At 38.7% G+C, this 10,093-nt stretch overlaps 1 pseudogene; it reads right to left on the minus strand.

The window, feature by feature from the left end:
• Nucleotides 1-894: 894 nt before the first annotated feature.
• LOC127021296 (regulator of nonsense transcripts 3B-like) lies at nt 895-9,021 on the minus strand (annotated as a pseudogene).
• Between the last annotated feature and the right edge of the window lie 1,072 nt (nt 9,022-10,093).

The raw sequence follows: 10,093 nt of genomic DNA on the forward strand, positions 1-10,093 counted from the left end.
AGAGGAAGCTATGCTTTGCTTAGGAAGAGAAGCAGTTCAAATAGCTTAGATAGATAGTATTTTCCTTTTGTGAGCCAAAGGCTCATTAGACTTACAGGACTTCTGTTTCTTAAGAGATTATATTAGTTCCTAATGCCTATTGCCCACCTGCAGTCATCCTAATCCTTTATTTTTGACCTCTGAATGACTTCTACCACAACCAATTACATTATTTCTTCATGAAGAGAAGGTAATAACTTTGGGAAAAAAACAGCAGGAGTGGATGAACTCTTACAATATAAAAAGCCAGTGTTGCATGCTGCAGGTGTACTTAGTAAAAAATGCAGTGAAAAAACAAACATTATACAACACCGGACTTTTCTTATCAAAAAGCTTTCTAATATTATCTCTATGGGACTGGGGCAATCTAAAATTTTAAGCCATTTTTAGGTTGCCCATTTAACAATTTTGAGAAAAAGGTCTACTCTACCATCCTTCATATTGGGATAATTATACTCACATTCAAAAAGCCTACTAATAAATCTAGCTGAAAACAAAAATGAAAACTATTTCTTGATTTTGCTATATCTATTTCCTTTTGTCCTTTAAAGTAATGTAAGTAATGTAAGTGTGGGCCCTCTCCGGAAGGAAATGGGAGACCTGGTTACCCAGGATACGGAGAAGGCTGAGGTACTCAATGACTTTCTTGCCTCAGTCTTCACCAGCAAGTGCTCCAGCCACGCTGCCCAAGTTGCAGAAGGCAAAGGCAGGGACTGGGAGAATGAAGAACCACCCACGGTAGAAGATGATCAGGTTCAAGACCATCTAAGGAACCTGAAAGTGCACAAGTCCATGGGACCTGATGAGATGCATCCGCAGCTCCTGAGGGAACTGGCAGATAAAGTGGCTAAGCCACTATCCATCATATTTGAGAAGTCTTGGCAGTCTGGTCAAGTTCCCACTGACTGGAAAAGGGGAAACATAACCCCCATTTTTAAAAAAGGAAAAAAGGAAGAGCTGGGGAACTACAGGCCAGTCAGTCTCATCTCTGTGCCTGGCAAGATCATGGAGTGGATCCTCCTGGAAACTACGTTAAAGCACTTGGAAAATAAGGAGGTGATTGGTGACAGCCAACATGGCTTGACTAAGGGCAAATTGTGCCTGACACATTTGGTGGCCTTCTATAACAGGGTTACAGCGTTGGTGGATAAGGGAAGAGCAACTGACGTCATCTACCTGGACTTGTGCAAAGCATTTGACACCGTCCCACATGGCATCCTTGTCTCTAAATGGAGATGTATGGATTTGACAGATGGACCACTCGGTGGATAAGGAATTGGCTGGATGGTCGCACTCAAAGAGTTTGCGGTCAACGGCTCGATGTCCGAGTAGAGAGCAGTGACGAGTGGCATCCCCCAGGAGTCGGTATTGGGACCGGTACTGTTGTTGGTGACATGGACAGTGGGATTGAGTGCGCCCTCAGCAAGTTTGCCAACAACACCAAGCTGTGTGGTGCACTCGACACACTGGAGGGAAGGGATGCCACCCAGGGGGACCTTGACAGGCTTGAGAGGTCAGCCCGTGCGAACCTCATGAACTTCAACAAGAACAAGTGCAAGGTCCTGCACATGGGTTGGGGCAATCCCAAGCACAAATACAGGCTGGGCCAATGAGTGGCTTCTGAGCAGCCCTGAGGAGAAGGACTTGGGGGTGTTGGTTGACCAGACGCTCAACATGACCCAGCAGTGTGCACTCACAGCCCAGAAAGCCAACTGTATCCTGGGCTGCATCAAAAGAAGCATGACCAGCAGGTCAAGGGAGGTGATTCTCCCCCTCTACTCCGCTCTCGTGAGATCCCACCTGGAGTACTGCGTTCAGCTCTGGGGCCCCCAACATAAGACAGACATGGACCTGTTGGAGCGAGTCCAGAGGAGGGCCACAAAGATGATCAGAGGGCTGGAGCATCTCTCCTGTAAAGACAGGCTGAGAGAGTTGGGGTTGTTCAGCCTGGAGAAGAGGAGGCTCCGGGGAGACCTTATAGCAGCCTTCTAGTACCTAAAGGCGGCCTACAAGACAGCCAGAGAGGGACTTTTTACAAGGGCATGTAGTGATGGGACAAGGGGCAATGACTTTAAACTGAAAGAGTTTTAGATTTAGATTAGATGTAAGGAAGAAGTTCTTTACTGTGAGGGTGGTGAGGCACTGGAACAGGTTGCCCAGAGAGGTTGTGGATGCTCCGTCCCTGGAAGTGTTCGAGGCCAGGTTGGATGGGGCTTTGAGCAACCTGGTCTAGTGGAAGGTGTCCCTGCCCATGGCAGGGGGGTTGGAACTAGATGATCTTTAAGGTCCCTTCCAACCCAAACCATTCTATGATTCTAAGTAATTTAAGTAAATTAAGTAATTCAATTTTGAGAACACACTATTTAACAGCACCTCTTTAGAAAGCAAAAGATGATGAACAAGGTTTTATTTCAGAAATCTGATTGAAAATTCCAGCACTTAGTTCCCATGGAGAATTCCATTTGAAGAATTTACTCTAGATTAAGGTAGGAAATATATTATTTTCCTGATTCTCACAGAACTTACCTCACAAAAGGAACCATAACAGTAAGTCACATTCATTAATTTGGCAAACTGGCCATCAATAGCAGTAATCTAAGTAACTTGACATCCTGCGAGGCTTAATTTTCATTAGTTTAAATGAGGCCATAAAAGGTTAAAATTTTTGTCATCGATGATTAATGCCATAAATTAAGGATATGTTAGACGGAGTATTACAGCCAATGGTATTAGCTTGTAATGAACTTTGTTTGCTAATATAATCTTGGATCTAGTTGTGAATACCAACTCTTGAAGGCTAATGGAATAACATTGAGTATTATTATGTTGGGTTTTGCATTTATACATTGGTAGGTCAAACAAAACTGGTCATTAAAATTTAATTTTGGTTTTTTAATAAGAAAAGGTATGGGGAGGAAAGAAAAATTATGACTAACCAGTTCACGAATGTTAACAAATAATTTGATTTCAAATTAATCCTACAAACTTATATCTCAGCCAGCCTTCATGTTTTGTAATAATGCCTGTAAATATATAATTTTAAAAATAACATTAATCTTATAACAAATTTTTACCTGGTAATTGTCAAATACAGCCATAAAGAAAACCTTAGAATTCAACCCACATTAATTAAATGTTGGTATCATCAAACCTGTTGCTCGTAACAAATTGTGCTCATAACAGATCCTTAGTTGTTAACATTTTTAAAAGCATCACTTGACCTCTTCGAACTTAAAGCTAAATTCTTCAATGTTGTTTGGATTATCCAAATCATCCCATAAATGCCACTAATTTCTACTGGGTTTGGACAGACTGGAAGAGAGTATATGATATTAACAAATAAGCAGAATTTCTAAACTGAAATGTTTGTCTTTAACATACTCATTTTTCTATTTTACAAGTATTTCTTTTAAATCAGCCATAATTCTACATGGGAGAAAAACCAGACATTTCTCTAAGGATTTTCTTCTGTTTTTTTTAAATATAGGATTTTTTTAACTCGAACTTTAGCTCTGTCAACTATTTATACCATTTTACATTATGCACACAGATGTAATAATGCCTTTTTCTTCAAATTTGTGTTTCTGAATATTTTTCTAGATCTCACTTACATTCCTTTTTCCATGTACTTTTACGTCTAGTATTAACTTCATTTCAAGTCTCCTCTCCTCTTGGAAGGCATCATTTTCTCCTAAGCAACAGAGAAAACTTTTTTTTTTTCCTTGTCATATCACCTGCTCTCTACCAGAAAAGCTTTCTGATTCAACATCATTTATCAGCTCTTCGGAAGTTCCTTTTGTATCACTCACCGCAGTGTAAATGAAACCTATGTTGTTCAGTGCCAGCAGACAATATTATGCGCAGACCTTATTTATAACCACTGTACTACAGTCAGAGCAGGCCCTGCAGCTCTCTGAACCCAGCCATCCTCTACTGTGTGACAGTAACTTGGCCTCTACAAGCCTTCAGTAATATAAGCGAGGTCTACTATGACAGTCAGATTTTAAGCCTATTTGTACAGCATATAGTGCATTCTCATTCAGCTCAACCAGTCTTATATAATTGTTTATTCTGAAGACTCCAAAGCAACAGGTAACTCATTTCTTCCAGTCTATTTCTAATGTCTGGCAGGGATCCAGTCATATCAGCAAAACAATGCTGTTTAAAGATAAACAGCTCCTTGGAAATCCTTTCTTTTTTTTTTTTAATTGCTTTTATTTTATGGTTTTGAAGATACAATGAAAGATAGGACTAGACTATATACTTTCAGCTTGAAGGACTCAATTCTTCTACACAGAAAAAGGGAAATGTGCATATCACTGAAGAGTTCACAGAGAAAAAAGAAAAAATAATCATAGAATGCTTTCCAGAAAAGAAGGCATTAAGGGGGAATTAAGGAATTTAGCATTACTGAGAATCCTGGTACAGCATCAGAAAGCTTCTAAATATCCTCATGAGCTTCACTGATATTGAATCAATCTTAGGTTTGAAAATTCTCCAAAATATAAAGAAACAAATAGTAAGTTTGAACAGCAATTTAAAAAATTGACAAATAAATAGTCTCTCATCCTGCTCAGCTAAAATGGAGGTGCCATACAAGGACAACATTCAGTTGCTGTGTAAACCTGCAGAAGTACAGCTCTGCGTATGGTTAACACAAAGTCAAAAGAATTATCTGAAAAGTATGAATTTATTTCTAACATTCCACTGACTGATACCAGCAAAGCACAAGTCGTTTACAATGTCTTTGTATTGAAAAAGCTCTGTAAGAACAGGAAGAAAACTCTTACTTCGTACTCAGAGACTTTACAAATGATCACTGTTTTGCCCCAGTTTAGGGGGTGTTTATTCGTTTGTTTTGTTGGTGTTTTTTTTAAACTATTCAATGTCATTAAGTTGTTGAAGACAGCCCAGACTCAGCAAAGAAAGAAATTTACTTCTAGAAAACAGTAGTGAGACAAATGTTCCCATATAAACTATTCCCTCTAGCTATCATAACCTCTTAAGAATCAGCACCTCCCTTAAATATCACACTGTTTGATTAAGCCTCTTTCCTGGCCTTGTCTCATTCTGCCTTTCGACCAGCTAGCAGACTCAATATAGAAATCAGAACAGACAGCTAGTGAAAAGGTTGCCACCAAGACAACGGTCTTTTGTGGAAAACATCCTGGCTCCTTCACTTTCAAAGGAGGACAGATTACATTAGTGCACTCACGTTCAGGCTCATATGGTAGCCTTCTGTGACCTCAGAGGTTAATTTTTTCCAAGTTTTCTGCCAGCAAGTAACTCTGAAATTCTGCTAAAACTATTTCATCTATTTTTGAGGAGTGTAATATACAGTACTTAGTGAGGTGCAAAAACTTAATGATCCTTTTTCAGCACTAGATTACCATGTAAAAGAAGAAACTTGATGTTGTGTAGGTTTCAACGAATGTTTGTATTTTGCCTATGCAGAGATTTGTTTAATGCTTTTCTTCAAAAAAAAACCAAACAAGACACATATGTACACTTTAAAATATGCTCACACTGCTTATCTTTCGCCTACTTGCAAAAATATTTCAAATTCCCTGTTAGTAAACCCAGAAGAAAACAGCTTATTGGAGTTAACAACTCTGCACTCCAGTTCAAAATATGCAGAACAGATCTGTTCCAGGCTCTGGCCCAATCTGCTCTATGACCACAACTATTTCATTCCACTTCAGTTTTAAAATAAGAAAAACAACAATACTGGTGTTTAACTAGCAAACAGCCCAATACCTCCACAAACAACCTTATCAACGTTTCAAGGAAGCAAGGTAATTTCCTGTCTTGTGCCAACAGAAATAAAAATATTAGTAACATTTAGTACATTCATCACTAACTTAAATAAACCTAAATAACCTAAATAAACATGCTTCCAAACTGAGCAGAAGATAACGCCATTTGCCATGCCCGTTTGAGACTACACTAGGAAAAAGAACATACTCCTCAACTTATACACAGTTTACTTCAAATCTGTAATCCAGCAGTGAAACACACCATCATATAATCTTTCTTAGTTATAAATTATTAAATAATAATTAAGTGTAAGTTGTTGTGAGTGTAATTGGACCATTAGTATGTAGTTTTTGCTCCTTGCGGTTATTCAACTTCAGCTTTAGTGGAGGTCTCTGAACAACTTTCTATTACCTTATAATGACTTTCAGTAAATGCTTATCTGCATCCAACAGATTGCTCTGCTTCAGTATACTGTGCTGTAAGAGAAGGAACTAACTGAAGTATCATCACCATGAACTAATTATTTATGGCTGAAAATGTCAGAGACCCTCATAACTTGCTGAAGCATAAAATTTGCCCTGCTTTAACTTGTTATAGTCTAATGAGATTTCAAGTTATAACAGCACATCCTAATGCTTTCTCTGATACTGTTTTAATCAGATTTCTTTTTTTTGTTTGAGAGGCTTCTGAGAAAATATTATATATTGCACACATTACTTCAAAAATAGTCTCTAACTGCTAACGAACCACAAAAATAGCTTATGATTATTGTGTAGCTTCCACAAGCAGCAACTACTCTATGGACACCATTTGCTAAGCTCTGCAATGTGCTCAATAGACCTAGAAGGGTCCTTTTCCAGCAAGTCCAATGTTTCCTTCTAATATGGTGTTTTGCTTTCGTGTCTTACAAGATAATTAAAAAAGCTAATTTTACTAGATTTATAACAATATGTCCAAAACCAAACACACATCATAGGACAATGTCATAAGAAAAAAAAAAAAAAACACAAAACCAAAAAGATGGTGGTATATAAAAAACCCCCATACATATGTATCAGAAAATGATTGTCATACATAAAATCTTCCCAGTTTTGACCCACTAACTTGCGGGAAAAACCTTGGGGCACATCAGTTGCTTGCTAAATTCCTCAAAGTTGCATATATGAGTAAGGGATATAGTGTGCCACAGCTGCCATGCCAAAGGGTTTCTTCACATTCAGCTGTAATCTCCTTTTCAACGATGCCACAAGTTCACATTTTCCAGAGTAATTGCAGCAAAACAGGGAAAAATGTGTATGCGGGAAACCAGTTCCTTCAAACATACAGTTGATTAAAACAATGTTTCTAGATTAATCTTTTCAGTATACTTTTAATATCTGTGCAATATTGTAGAATGCTGAAAAGACAGTAAAATCAGTGGATGTGTCAATTATTGTATTTTTGAAGAAAGCTAGTTAAGAAGGAAAAATCTCCAATTAGTGGCTTTGTTGATGTTACCTGTATGCTGATGTTTTTTAAATGTAATACAAAAAAGAAAGGATGGCATTTTTTCCTTCTACCACTTCTATGCTTTAAAAAAAGGAAAAGATGAAATATGTTCCAGTTCAGGTCTTGATCCCAAACTGTTATTGATTGAAATAAATTCCAGAGCTCCTGGTAAAATTGTCCTTTATGTATGTGAGATGTACAGAAAGTACATTAAAACAATTACTGTAAACTGTATCTTTGTACAGACTACAGGAGCACAGAGAACGGCCTTTACAGATCTTCAAAAGCTATTTTACACAGTATTGTTTTTTCCTCCTGAGATCTTGCTCATTTCAGCTGGTGCTATTTTTCTGACAGACATTGAGGAAATTAAAAAGTTAACCCAGAGGTACATGACCACAACATTTGGAGATCTTTGGTGTGTTCTTAAGATTGTGAATACCTTTTGGACCCAAAGGTTCCCAGTTTAATTGCTGTATAACCTAACTTTTACATAAAGAGATTTCTAACACACGATGTTATAATTGCTGGTGAATATCTGATCATCTTTATAAAGATTAACAAATGCCATCAAAAGGAATAAAGCTATCTTAACTATCAGCTGCCTACTGAACAATATAGAACTACACATGTTCTACTAGTCAAACTCCAGCACTTCGTAAGAATCAGTTTTCCACTGCTCTCTATTACTTTCGCAGTAACAATAGAAGATTAACGCAGCCCTATGAACATTCAGAACTACAGGAGACTACCAGCCTTTTTCAGGGTCCATCCCACTATCAATATGTGACAAGTTAATGGGTCTTAATTATAAAAGCAACACTAAGCAATTAAGCAAACTGAGGGATTATTAAGAGTCCCAGTTGTGGCAGCATGTTTCTTTTGGCACCCAACATGGGGCCTGACAGGTTGGAGTAGGACTTTTTGATCAGTTTTTCAGACTTTTCAGAGAGTTTTTCCCACAGCCGAGACACAGGCTTGTAGGGAGGAAGAGAGATTTTCTTCTTTCTTCTTCTGTCTTTTGCTTTCCAATTCTCTCCTCCTCCTCCTCTCTTTTTTTCTTCTCTCAGTCTCTGTTTATTTTTCAAGAAGTTCAATAAAGGAGTAGTCTTTTTAGCTATTAGCCCTTTGTTTCTTGCCTCTATTTCCTCCAACAAAGTTTCAGGAGCGGAGGTTAATTTTTCATCATCTGCACTGTAACTTTCCAAAAACTTCTTGTACTCTGGATCATCTTCGATAGTTCCAGTTTCAGCATCCTTTTTCTTACTCTTCTTTTTTGCAGCTTTTTGGAAAGGTGCAAACTCAACTATGGCAGCATATTCCTGACCTTTGTGATCAACAAAACATAGCTGTCAAAGCGATCCTGAAGAGGACTGTTCTCCTGGTTTTTTAAAGTTGAAGTAGGCTCTCGAGAACATGTGAGGGTACAAGCTGGAGTCATTGGCAAAGAACTCTTAAGTAGTCATGCTCGGGCAGGGGCTGGAGGTGCTCCTCCAGCTGCTCCTTCATCAGGCTGGGCAGCAGCCAGTGGATCACCACCTTGCTTGAGCATCTCCTTCTTGTCCTTGGGCCACTCGAGGAGGTTGAGAGCTCGATGCCGCCAGCCTGCCATCCATGCCGGTGGCAGTCCCCAGCCCTGGCCCCAGCAGGGCCCCTGGCCTGGTGGCAGGCCCACGCCGCTCCTTGGGCCTGGTGTTTTCCTTGTCCTCCTTCATCCCGGGCGTGGGACCACCACATATGTATGTATGTTTTCTATTAAAAGTGAAATTAATCTTCTAAAGCATATAAAAAATCTTGCTCTGGGAAATTTCTCCCCTCTTATTAAAATGAATTCTGGTTTTGGTAATGATCATAGAAACAAAGTGCCACTTTAGGCTCTACATTTTCCAATTGCAGCCAGCCACTTGAACTATAACCCAATAATAGGAAGAACAAGAGGTACAGACCTAGTGCGTTGTGCCAGGTATTACAATGTGCAGTATTTGTGAATCTCCTCAGTTTTATATGACAGCGACACAAGAAAACTCAATTGTAATTCCCTAGAATTGTTCTTCTATGTATAATATACTTTTTTTTTTCCTTTCATCAGCTCATCACTTGCATAGAAAGAGCCCAATTTTCACTCGCACATGTCCAGGACTACACACACAATTCTGGATACATACAGTCAGATGTACTAATAACCACTACGAAGCGCTGATAAACTTAAACTGTATGTGCAAGCGATGACAGCTTTACATGTCAGACCTAAGAGTTTCACCTGTATGTATGCAGGTATTAGTGTATTGCAATGTACACTAAGATGTTAGTGCAAAGCATACACCTTTGTTAATGCATCAGCATATACATGCAGATTAAAAGCATGCAAAATCATACATGCTACTGAAAGCCCACTGAAGACCCAGCCATATCTAAACATTTGTATCATCTTTAAGAGTAAGATTTGTCTTCTACTTGTAGAAATCCAAAACACTAAGAGAGGAAGTTTGGGGATATGTGATACATACTCTGCCCTGCTAGGAGAGAATTTTCACTTCCAGTTATCTAGGCATTTCAAGATAGCCTGAAATCCACCATGTTAAAATTTAAGCAATTAAAAAGTATCTCTGCTTTATACACAACAATCTTGTAATATTACTTTTGCTGATTAATAAATTCAGTAAGACTTTGCATAACATAAGTTTCTCGTAGCTGCACAGCTGGACTACCTCAAGCGTTCCCACAGCAGGTGTTTGCCATAATTGCTTGTAGCATTCCTGCTATGGTTCAGTTGAAAGTAGAGCTAGTAAATGGCCTCTAACACAGCAAA

The sequence above is a fragment of the Gymnogyps californianus genome, chromosome 12, assembly GCF_018139145.2.
Source record: "Gymnogyps californianus isolate 813 chromosome 12, ASM1813914v2, whole genome shotgun sequence".
Lineage (NCBI taxonomy): Eukaryota > Metazoa > Chordata > Aves > Accipitriformes > Cathartidae > Gymnogyps > Gymnogyps californianus.